We start from the raw sequence: 12,188 nt of genomic DNA on the forward strand, positions 1-12,188 counted from the left end.
CATGCTTTGGCTTCTTTTTGTCCTGCACAGGCACAAGATCTTCAAGGATAGATAGGTTGGTGTTTTCTCCTTTCTGCAGCCCGCACTCGCTGCTCACTTGCTGTTGGTTGGCTGGCCAAGGACCAACCTGTAGAGCCCACTGTAGAGGGTTGTTGTTGTTGCAGTTGCTTTGTTGAATAACTAGTTATCACCAGCACTCAAGACAATTGGTTTAAACACCCAGGTCAAAGCCAAGAGTTCTGAACATGACACATTCTGTCTGAAGATCGGCAACAAGTTCTGCTTGAGAGGATATTGGACGCCACCATCTCCTGAGTTGTCTTTGTCTTTCAGCCATTGACCTTACCATCTTCATATGAACTTTGACCTGGCAGAGTGCTGGCATGGTATTGGGTGGGGGGGGGGGAGGTGGGGGCTGGTGGTGGAATTTAAGAGTGAAGGCCAGTCTGTAAGCTATAGCCTCTCTCCAGCACCTACCCTGAGAAGTATCAGGCAGATTGCAAGGAGTTAAGTCATGTGGTGTCAACTCTTGCTAAGGTATTAGTCATGTTACAACACATACATGTCGCAGATCAACATATTATATACCTTAAATTCATACAATGTTATATGTCAGGTGTATCTCAGTACAGCAATTACATATGACCAGAATAGAAAGAGTTCAGTAAGATGACAATTGTGAAGGCAAATTTGGGGTTCCACTACCAAACTGCCCTTTCTCCCAGAAACATCATCTCCCTTGCCATGCAAATCTCCATCAACTAATGAAAATGGCCACAGCTCCATGGCTGCAAATCTGACTTTTCTGTCCAGGTGAACTACTCTTTTTTTTTTTTTTTTTTTTTAATGTTTTTAATGTTTATTTATTTGAAAAAGAGAGAGAGAGAGAGTGCAAGTGAGCACAGGCAGGATTGGGAGAGGGGCAGAGAGAGAGGGAGACACAGAATATGAAGCAGGCTTCAGGCTCTGAGCTCTCAGCACAAAGCCAGATGCGGGGCTCAAACTCATGCACCACGAGATCATGACCTGAGCTGAAGTCAGACGCTTAACCAACTGAGCTACCCAGGTGCCCTTTAGGTGAACTATTCTTAAAAAGACCCCATGCAAATCTAGAAAGATTAGGAATAGGTCAAATAATTTATTTTCTTGAAACAAGGTCACTGAAGCATAAGACACATGAGTGATAATAAACGTGTATTTTTCACATTGGTCGCCTCACCCCTGCTTTCATTAATGCTTTTCCTCAGCCTCTTCCCTCAGACCCTACAAGAGTCCTTCTCTGGCTTGGTAATGGGAGACGTGGATGGAAGAGAGAGCTGGCTTGTGTCTCCTCAAGACCTGATCACACCTCTTTCCTCTGTTGTGGAATATCTGAACATCCAGTGACTACCACATGGCCAGCTGGCAGGGAAGCTCAGTTTTCCTCTGGCTCTCCTGGGACTCTGATTTGTAGACTGGGCTGAGATCAGATAGCCCTTGGGATCCAGGTGGGCAGGGCCTGGCTCCCTGGGCTGCTGGCAGGTGCCATCTGGCTGTCCTGGGGTTGCCTAGGGAAGTAGTTCCCACCTTGATAGTGTCTGAGGGAAGAGAGGGCGGAGGGCTAGGCAGTTGTCAGGCTGGGAGTTGGTGGGGATGGGAGCAGGAGCAGAGTGTGCCAGGGAGGGCGTGGCCAGCTGCTCTCAGGGCTCCCGGCGCCTCTGCCGAGGGGCTGTGTCCAGACAGCCTCTGTCTGTCCCTTCCTCCTCTTCCGCCATAATCCCCATTGTGCATCTCCCTGGCCTGAGACTCCCACAGGTGATTCAGGGATGTGTTGAACCAAGTCTAGATTGGCTGTGTGCATGGTAATGGGTGTCATTCAAGGATGAAAAGCAGCTTGTCTTAGTCTGAGTGAGCCACCGTAACAGAATACCGTAGACTGGGCACCTTCAACAAACGTTGATTTCTTACAGTTCTGTGGTCTGGAAGTCTAAGATTCAGGTGTCGGCCAATTTGATTCTTGGTGAGGACTCTTCTTGGCTTGTGGATGGCCACCTTCTCCTTGTGTGTTCACGTGACTAAGATAGAGAGAGAGCTCTCTCTTCTTCTTATAAGGTTATTAATCCCATCATGGGGCCCTCCTTCATGACCTCATCTAATCCTGATCTCCAGCAGCCTCCGCTCCTAATATTATAACATTGGGAGTTAGGGCTTTAACATACGAATTTTATGGAGGGGGCACATTTAGTCCCTAACCCAGATCCTTAACTCAGCCCTGCCTCATGTGCAAGGAGCTGTCAGTCTTGCTGGGAGCTTTTATGTCTTAATGCATATGAGGGAAGCTTCCTAAAATAGGCACCCAGGGGTTGTGGGCCCTGCAGAGAACATTTGATCCAAGCCTGAGACCTCAGGCTGTCAGAAACCAGAGGCCAAGGTCTGGGAGGGAGGCAGGAATCCAGGGGGGGCACCAGGGGGGCTGGCCTCCAATGGAGCCTGGAGGAATGATAGGGCTTGGGTGTATGAAGACGTTGGATATATGTATGTGGGCTGGAAGGGCCTGGGGTGGGGGTGGGGGTGGAGATGTAGAAGCTGGTTTGGGTGAAGGCACAGTGAGTGAAGTAGGGACCCACTGGGTGGGGATGGGAACTTGAATGCTTCCCTGTACCTGGCTTGTCTCCCAGACACATGTTCTCCATCCACGTGGGCTTTGGATGTGTTCAAGAGCAGAGGAATGAAAGCCAGAGGCTGGGGCTGGAATCCTGCTTGTCTTTTTCAGCTATGTCACCTGGGGCGAGCCACCAGGTTATCAGAGCCTTTGGCTCGTCATTAGGAAAATGGAGGAAATGGCCTCTATGCCCCACATGGCTCCTGTGAAGGTCTGGGGTGATGAGAGATGAGAAGGTGCCTTGTAACCAGTGAAGACATTCAGCTGCACCTTCTGAGTATCAGAACCAATTGTTGGGGGTCCACAGGAGAGTTGGGGGTCGTGGACAGAGTGGGCTTACAGGTTCGTGGCTGGAGCCCCCAGGCCTCTTCTTCCCTTTGCCTGCTCTGAGCAGGAGTGAGTAATGCTCACTTCACCCCAGGATTGGTCAATTCATTCATTTTGCCTCTCTGGGACATCTGCTGATCCTGGCATACCTGGAGCTATTCTGTGGGTGCTGTATTCTCTCTTTAGGGGCCCATGGGAGGCACCGATGGGTCCTTGCCCTCCCTCTGGCAGTCCTCCTGACATGGGACAGTGAGGAGTATACTGTTTGTCCATCAAGTCTTGTCTGTCCATCCCATCTATCTGTTCATCTACCTACCATCTTCAGACATAGGGTATTTCAGGAAGGGACTCCCTTTTTTTAAATGGTAATTTATTATTTATTTATTTATTTAGAGAGAGAGTGCACATGAGTGGGGGAGGGGCACAGAGCGAGGGAGAGAGAGAATCCAGTGCAGGGCTTGATCTCATAAATTGTGAGATCGTGACCTGAGCTGAAATCAAGAGACGCTTAACCGACTGAGCCACCCAGGCGCCCCAGCTAAGTGTCAAGGGACTCCCTTTTTGCATGCAAAGAGACAACCTGAAAGGGGAACTATTTCTCGGCATAAATGACTGAGCCCCATTCTCTGGGAAGGTCTGGGTTGCGCTAGGGATTTGGAGTCGAATCTGTTTTCTGTCTCCACGTATATGAGTCCTGGATCTGTTATGACTTCTCCCGAACCTCTCAAACTCCTGAGCTGTCACATCCCCCCTTCCACCAGTACCCTACCCCTGATCGCCTCTTGTGGTAAGGCTAACGATTGTGCTACCACGACATTCCAAAAGGGATGACAGTTCCACCTTCCATCAGCCCTGGGCTCTCCCTGCCCGTCAGCAGTGGTTGAGCCCACGCCACAGTACATTTTAGAATCTGAGTCCTGGGTTCCTTCTTGATATCAACTCTCCTAGGTTGTCTTCTTCAGAAACAGACTCTGAGATGGAGATTTGCCTGCAGGAAGTTGGCAGGGGAGACAGTCCTACGAAGCAGTGAGGGAAGCAGGATTAAGCAAAGGGGAGGCTAGCTTGTGATGAGGTAGCTGTGGAAGCCTCAGCTAATCCCACTTGGAGCTCTGAAGCTGGGAAAGGCCTTCAGCCTTGTGCCCAGCTTGAGATGGGGACTGCCCCCTGGGGTGAGGCAGCTCTCTCTGGCCAAGGGGGATTTCTGAGGCAGACTCAGTGGTTATCTGTCAGGAGCCAACTTCCTGGCAGCTGGGCAATGAGCTGTGCAGCCCTGTGGGGTGACCATCATGGTCACTCTCCTTCCAAGTCACTGTCTGTGATGTAGAACAAACAGACAGTGGTGGGTCTCTGGACCCATCTCTGCCCAGGACCCCACTTTTCTCCGGCAACAGCTTCACCCTCTGCGTGACCATGGTGGGGACTGTAAAACTCTTCCATGTTGACCCCCTGGCCAAGGTTGCCTTGCTCAGGGGGAGGGGGCATCTCAGTGAAGCTGGCCCACAAGTGGATTGCCCACCTAGGAGCACCTGCACTAAGCTGGTGCAATGAGAAATCTTCCCTTGTTTGGTGTTGTGGCGGCCAGGGAGTTGTGTGTGGAACATAATATTAATCAGTACTTCCTTGAGCACGGGAGGCCTATGATGCAAATCTTGGGAACTTCGGTGGTTGGGGAGGAGGCCAGTTTGCAGTGGGAGATATGAATCTGATGTGCAGAGGGAAACAGAGGTGAAAGGCAGGGTCGTATGAGCCCTGGTGAGCTCTGGGGCCCTGGTTCCAGATCTTTCTGAAGCGTACTCTCTTATCTACCTTCCCCTTGTTTTGATTGCTTAACCTTTGTTTAACTATCACTTTATTTTTATTTTATTTTATTTTTTTTTTATTTAAATTCAAGTTAGTTAACATACATACAGCATAGTCTTGCCTTCAGGAGTAGAATAGTATTTTTTTCAAGAAATTTTTTTTAATGTTTATTTATTTTTTAAAGAGAGAAAGCATGAGCTGGGGAGGGACCCAGAGGGGGACAGAGGTTCCAAAGCAGGCTCCAGGTTCTGAGCTGACAGCAGAGAGCCAATGTGGGGCTCGAACTCACGAACTGTGAGATCATGACCTGAGCCGAAGTTGAACGCTTAACTGACTGAGCCACCCAGGCACCCCAACTATCATTTTATTAAATCCCCGTTTTTGCTTAAGCCACTTTGAGTTGGATTCCTGTTAATGGCAACCAGGTGAATGCTAGTACATGTAAAACTGTAAAGAGTTGTTCTTTTAAATGTGGCTCAGTCTGATGTGGTGAACCCTTTTATCCAATTGATAAAGTTCCAACTTAACAGCCCCCTATGGGTGTGGCTCTAGAGGTCACAGGCTGGGGTCCCAAGGACTATTTCCATCACGCAAATGTATTTTGCTTGATTGGTATGATGTTTAAAAAGATCCAGTTGTAATCATGTACTAATTGAGAGGTTTGTATAGCATCTGGCCTTTTAGTTCCTCTTAGTATATTGGAAGATCTGGCAGCATTGGGCCTGTGTTTCCACATGGAAACAGATGGCGGGTACAAGATGAGAAGCAGCTGACCCACCTTTGAACGGGGCATGCTCTCTGGTTTGCCACAGACCCCCACCCTTCCCTATTGCTTTTATCCCTCCTTCTTTCTTAATGTACCTTCTCGTATTCTGCAGCCACTTTAGTTTGTGGTTCCTTTTTCATGGATGCTGCTGAGTTGTATGGCTTCGTCTGAGCTTGTCAAAGGTTCCAGAGAGGGCCAGAACAGATCGTGCACACTGTGGAGGGAGCGAACACAGTAGGGTGGGTGGGGGCTCTCGGATAGCCTGAAGCTTTCTGAGATCACAAAGCTACACAAATGTGAATTACCATCATCATTATTAATAACAACTGAAAGGACAGGAGGCAAGGAAGCCAGCCCCCACTGCATCACCTCCCCAAGCCCAGAAGGGTATTTGTGCCATCACGGTGGCATTTATCATTGGCATTGGCAGTTATTATTAAACTATGTCAACTTGCAAATGCAAAATGTTTACCAAACGAACTAACATGAGCTGGCAGAAATAATATCTAGGCACTGTCTACCTTTAACTGTTCTTTCTATAAATTGCTGTGGCATTTCTCCAGGGCTCAGAGTCAACGGAGAAGAAAAGAAATGACTCTTCTGGCTTGTTGAAGGTGTTACTTGTTATCCTGGCTCATATTCTGTTTGTCCCACTGTCTCCCTGGCCTCTGCTCATGTGGAGTCTTAGACTTGGGAGACGGGACATTGCTCGCCAACTCTCTCCCCTGGTCGCATTTATTAAAAAGTGGGCAAAGTGTCTCTCCCTTTGCATCTGTCTCCTTCCCGAGCCGAAGCCTGTTGACTACAATGCATCATTTTCAAGCTCAGAGTGCAGGCAGCGGTTTGATAAAGCATCTTGCCATGATCTGCCAGTGGGCCACACCTCGAAAACATGGTTTTATATAACCATGTGTGTCTGTGGCTGCCTTACTTCTCCTAACTCCCATGTCATTGTGGCTTTAATTAATGCACATCCAGGACCCACTGTAGTCAGGCGCACCTCTGGGTCTCTGCCTGCTCTGTCTGACCTCCCTCCCTCCCGTATTTATGGGTGTGCCGCGGAGGTTCCCTCTTCCATGTTGTTCCTCTAAAATGTCATTTCCTGCTGTGACTTGCTGCAAACATCTCCTCTTACCAGACTTCCTTTGATGTTTAAGGAGCCTGCAGGACCTGAGTTTTTGTTTTGAATGGTTTTTTTAATTGAAGTATAGTCGATACACAGTGTTATTAGTTTCAGGCGTAGTGATCTGAGCTCTCTGTATGTTCTGCTGGGCTCGCCACAAGGGTAGCTGCCATCTGTCACCATACCACAGTGTACCATGGACTGTATTCCCTCTGCTGCACCTTTTGTCCCTGTGACTTATTCACCCCATAACTGGAAGCCTGGCTCTCCCACTCCCCTTCACCCGTTTTGCCTGTCCGAGGACCCAAGTATTATAAGTCTGAAACTTTTAGTTCCTGAGACCCCAGACGGGACAATATGGCTTTGACACTATGGGTAGGAGGAGAATGGCTTTGGAGAGTCATGTGGGTTTGAGTCCTGGCTCTGCTCCTTAGTAGCTATGTCATGTGGGACAAGTTACTGACCTGTGACCCTCAGTTTCCTCATCTGCAAAATGGGGATAGTGATAGGTCCTGAATCTTACTGTGAGGATGAAATGTGATGCTGTGTATAAAGTGTACATCATCACAGTGCCTGGCACACCATGAATGGTCAATAGGGACAGTTAACATAGTGTATGAGATGAAACATACATGGACCAACCTGAGGTAGATCCTGGAAATCCTTTAATTTATTAATTTATTTGTTTAAACTTTATTTATTTTTGAGTGAGAGAGAGAGAGACAGAGACAGAATAACCCATGAGCTGGGGAGGGGCAGAGAGAAAGGGAGACAGAGGGTCTGAAGCACTGACAACACACAGCTGGATGCGGGGCTCAAACTCATGAAACGGAAAATCATGACCTGAGCTGAAATCAAGAGTCAGACACTTAATCGACTGAGCCACCCAGGTGCCCCCAGTCCTGGAATTCCTTTAAACTGAAGTCATGTCACCTCATGTTTTGACTTCTTAGCTCCTTTCTCCTAAAATGCAAGTGCAGAGAAGGATATAACTAATTGAAGATTTTGGCTAATCAGGGTTTGCTACCTTCTGTTGTCTTTGTGTTGATTTTGGGATGAAGATCAAAATCCACAATGTGGTTTACAAGGTCCTGCATGGTCAGGACCTTGCTCATCTCTTTACCCTCATCTCCTACTTCTCACTCCTTGGGTTTGGCACCCTGCCACAGGACTCTTGCACATGCTGCTGCTTCTGTGGAACCACCTTAATCCACATTAGCTGCTCATTTAGCTCCTATTCATTCCTCAGAACCCAGACACTATCTCTGGAAGCCTTCCACAACTCCCTGTTGTGAAACTGTCTCCCTTCCCTACAGAGCAATTAGGTTTCTGATTATATATCCTTTACTGTGTTTGTTTGTCTGATTCCTCAACTGGACTGTGAGCTCCATGAGGACAGGGACCACATCTGTGTGTTACTCACTGCAGTATCACCAGTACCTGACCAAATTGTCAACAATTCACCAAATTGTTCAATGCAGGGGTGAACAAGTGACTTACTGTTTTAAGAATGTGTGCAGTCAAGATACTTGCTTGGAATCACAAGGTCCTACTCTTGGAGAAAGAAGGACCTAGAGACAAATCACTGGAAGACAGAAAATAGCATGGTAGGCTCCTGGGAAGTGGATGTTAGGATTTGGGAAGGAACTGAGCATGCTGAGTCTCCCCTGATGGACGTCCTTCTCTCCACAGTTCCACTGGCTTCTAAGCTAAGTTTTGTTTGAGAATAGGGCTATTGCTGGTGAGGTGGTTTTTTACACCTTGCCCTCTTTCTTCTTGTAAATGGAGTGTTGATAAATGGGTGGTTTAACTCACCTTAGGGTCTTATATGGTCAAAGAGAATCTTTCATTTATTCACCCAAATACTTTTTTTAAATTTATTTTTTATTTTTTTTATTTTAGAGAGAGAGAGCCTGGGAGAGGGACAGAGGGGGAGGAAGAGATTTTTTTCCTTTTATTTTTTATTTTTTCTTTCATTACCTAATATTTTATTTTATTTTTGAAAATGATTTATTTATTTTTTAATTTACATCCAAGTTATGGGGCACCTGGGTAGCTCAGTTAGTTAAGTGTCCGGCTTCAGCTCAGGTCATGACCTCACGGTTTGTGAGTTTGAGCCCCTCCTCAGGCTCTGTGCTGACAGCTCACAGCCTGGAGCCTGCTTCAGATTCTGTGTTTCCCTCTCTCTCTGCCCCTCCCCTGCTTGTGCTCTGTCTCTCTCTCTTTCAAAAATAAACGCTTAAAAAAAATTTACATGCAAGTTAGTTAGCATATAGTGCAACAATGATTTCAGGAGTAGATTCCTTAATGCCCCTTACCCATTTAGCCCAGCCCCCTTCCTACAACCCCTCCAGTAACCCTCTGTTTATCCTCCATATTTAAGAGTCTCTTATGTTTTGTCCCCCTCCCTGTTTTTATATTATTTTTGCTTCCCTTCCCTTATATTCATCTGTTCTGTATCTTAAAGTCCTCATATTAGTGAAGTCGTATGATATTTGTCTTTCTCTGACTGACTAATTTCACTTAGCATAATACCCTCCAGTTCCATCCACGTAGTTGCAAATGGCAAGACTTCATTCTTTTTGATTGCCAAGTAATACTCCATTGTATATATATACCACATCTTCTTTATCCATTCATCCATCGGTGGACATTTGGGCTCTTCCCATACTTTGGCTATTGTTGATAGTGCTGCTATAAACATTGGGTGCATGTGCCCCTTCGAAACAGCATCCTTGTATCCCTTGGATGAACATTTAGTAGTGCCATTACTGGGTCGTAGGGTAGTTCTATTTTTAGTTTTTTGAGGAACCTCCATACTGTTTTCCAGAGTGGCTGCACCCGCTTGTGTTCCCACCAACAGTGCAAAAGAGATCGTCTTTCTCTGCATCCTCACCAACATCTGTTGTTGCCTGAGTTGTTAATGTTAGCCGTTCTGCCAGGTGTGAGGTGATATCTCATTGTGGTTTTGATTTGCATTTCCCGGATGATGAGTGAAGTTGAGCATTTTTTCATGTGTTGTTTGGCCATCTGGATGTCTTCTTTGGAGAAGTGTCTATTCATGTCTTTTGCCCATTTCTTCACTGGATTTGTTTTTTGGGTGTTAAGTTTGATAAATTCTTTACAGATTTTGGATACTAATTCTTTCTCTGATATGTCATTTGCAAATATCTTCTCCCATTCTGTCAGTTGCCTTTTAGTTTTGCTGATTGTTTCCTTTGCTGTGCAGAAGGTTTTGATTTTGATGAGGTCCCAGTAGTTCATTTCTGCTTTTGTTTCCCTTGCCTCGGGAGACATGTTGAGTAAGAAGTTGCTGAGGCCAAGGTCAGACAAGTTTTTGCCTGGTTTCTCCTCGAGGAGTTTGATGGCTTCCTGTCTTACACTGAGGTCTTTCCTCCACTTTGAGTTTATTTTTGTGTCTGGTGTAAGAAAGTGGTCCAGGTTCATTTATATGCATGTCACTGTCCAGTTTTACAGCTCCATTTGCTGAAGAGACTGTCTTTATTCCATTGAATAAATTCCATTTCTTCTTTTGTCAAAGATTAGTTGGCCATATGTTTGTGGGTCCATTTCTGGGTTCTCTATTCTGTTCCGTTGATTTGAATGTCTGTTCTTGTGCCAGTACCATACTGTCTTGATGATTACAGCTTTGTAGTGTAGCTTGAAGTCCAGGATTATGATGCCTCCTGCTTTGGTTTTCTGTTTCAAGATTGCTTTGACTTTTCGGGGTCTTTTCTGGTTCCATACAAATTTTAGGATTGTTTGTTCTAGCTCTGTGAAGAATGATGGTGTTCTTTTGGTAGGGATTGCATTGAATGTTTAGATTGCTTTGGGTAGTGTCGACATTTTAACAATATTTGTTCTTCTATCCAGGAGCATGGAATATTATTTCATTTTCTTTTTGTGTCCTCTTCAATTTCTTTCATAAGCTTTCTATAGTTTTCAGTGTATAGATTTTTCACCTCTTTGGTTAGATTCATTCCTAGGTATTTTATGGTTTTTGGTGGGAGAGAGAGAGAGAATCTTAAGCAGGCTGCGCCTGCTTGGAGCCCAGCATGGGGCTGGATCCCATGACCCTAAGGATCATGATCTGAGCTGAAATCAAGAGTCTGACACTCACCTGACTGAGCCAGCTGGGCGCCCCCACCCAAGTACTTCTTGAGTGGCTAACATGTTCCATGTGCTGAACTAGGTGATGGGGACGCCAAGGAGCATAAATGTGACTTCATTCAGTACTTAAACCGTCCTATTTACACATGTAAAGTGCTTGGCACAGAGCAGGAGCTCGATGCAGGACAACCACAGAGATTAGTGTTCATTACGTTTCCGGAATTTCCTCTATGGTTGGTGATCATTACAATGTTGCCAAATTGCCAGAAGAGGCAGAGAGCTAAATTTTTGTGACAACTCATGTCCATACAAATGTGTGCTGCAAATGTATGTTGCCTCCCTTTAATGTGTGTATAACTAATTGAAAGCGAGCAATTTATCGTGTTCAGTGAAACTAACTCTGCCACCATTAACTCGAGCTGTGGTACATTATTGAGCAGACTTTCCTCGGGGCATTGGGGTAAATTATTGCTCCTTCAATCACATCATGGTCCTTGGAGGACCAGCTGGTGGGCCAGCTTTTATTACCTGTTGTTTTTTTAATCACAACACGGAAATGATAGGAAGACATTGGGAAGGGAGACTTATGTAGATGAAATGAGCCAAGATTGGAAGATGACATTTTTATTTGCCTTACAAATGGAGTGGATACAGTGTGAATGGCATTGTGAATGTGATTAAGGGCTCTGAGATCAGCTAAGCTGAACCATTCACCCTTTTGCACAGGCAGCGAGGCTTCTAGATGTGTTGGGGTCTGTTGTAGTTAGAGGTTCTAATTTTTCTGTGGTGAGGAGTTTGTCGTCAGGGGGTATGCATTTCATGGCCAATCCAAGTTAGCCTTGATTTAATCCCATTAGGGTCAGGGCCCTTCTGGGATCTATGAGTTTTTTAAGGGTCTACCAAAATGTTTGTGGCTGAAAAAAAAAAAAAAAAAAGGAAAAGAAAAATATTGACTCCAAAATGCAGAAAGAAAACAGCAAAGTTGAGGTTAATGAATATTTTAAAAAATTTCCTACAAACTGTGCTACTTTGTCAATATTGCTAATTGTTAAATTTAGTGTTCATAGAGACTTCATTACATCTGAAAACGCTGGGAAATTATCATTTCCCACTTTCAAGAGCTTCTCAATATGGAGATTGCCAAGAAATCATATCCAATCAAAAAATAAATAAGTCACTTATTGCCAAATAATTTCAGAAGCAAAATTCAGAAAATTTCTCAAAAATATTTGATAGCAAAAAATCCATGTAATGTAGGATGTAGGTAAATTTGTAATATGTTTGAAATACCATCTGGTGAGACCCTCCCCCCCCCCCCCCCCAGCGTATCTAGGGCATACAAAATTCTTAAAAAGGCTTTGTCATTCACCATATTCCCTCCGTATCTAGTAGTTAAGTAGATTAGATAGAAGCTATTTCTA

The sequence above is a fragment of the Acinonyx jubatus genome, chromosome E3 (genome assembly GCF_027475565.1).
Source record: "Acinonyx jubatus isolate Ajub_Pintada_27869175 chromosome E3, VMU_Ajub_asm_v1.0, whole genome shotgun sequence".
Taxonomy (NCBI): Eukaryota; Metazoa; Chordata; class Mammalia; order Carnivora; family Felidae; genus Acinonyx; species Acinonyx jubatus.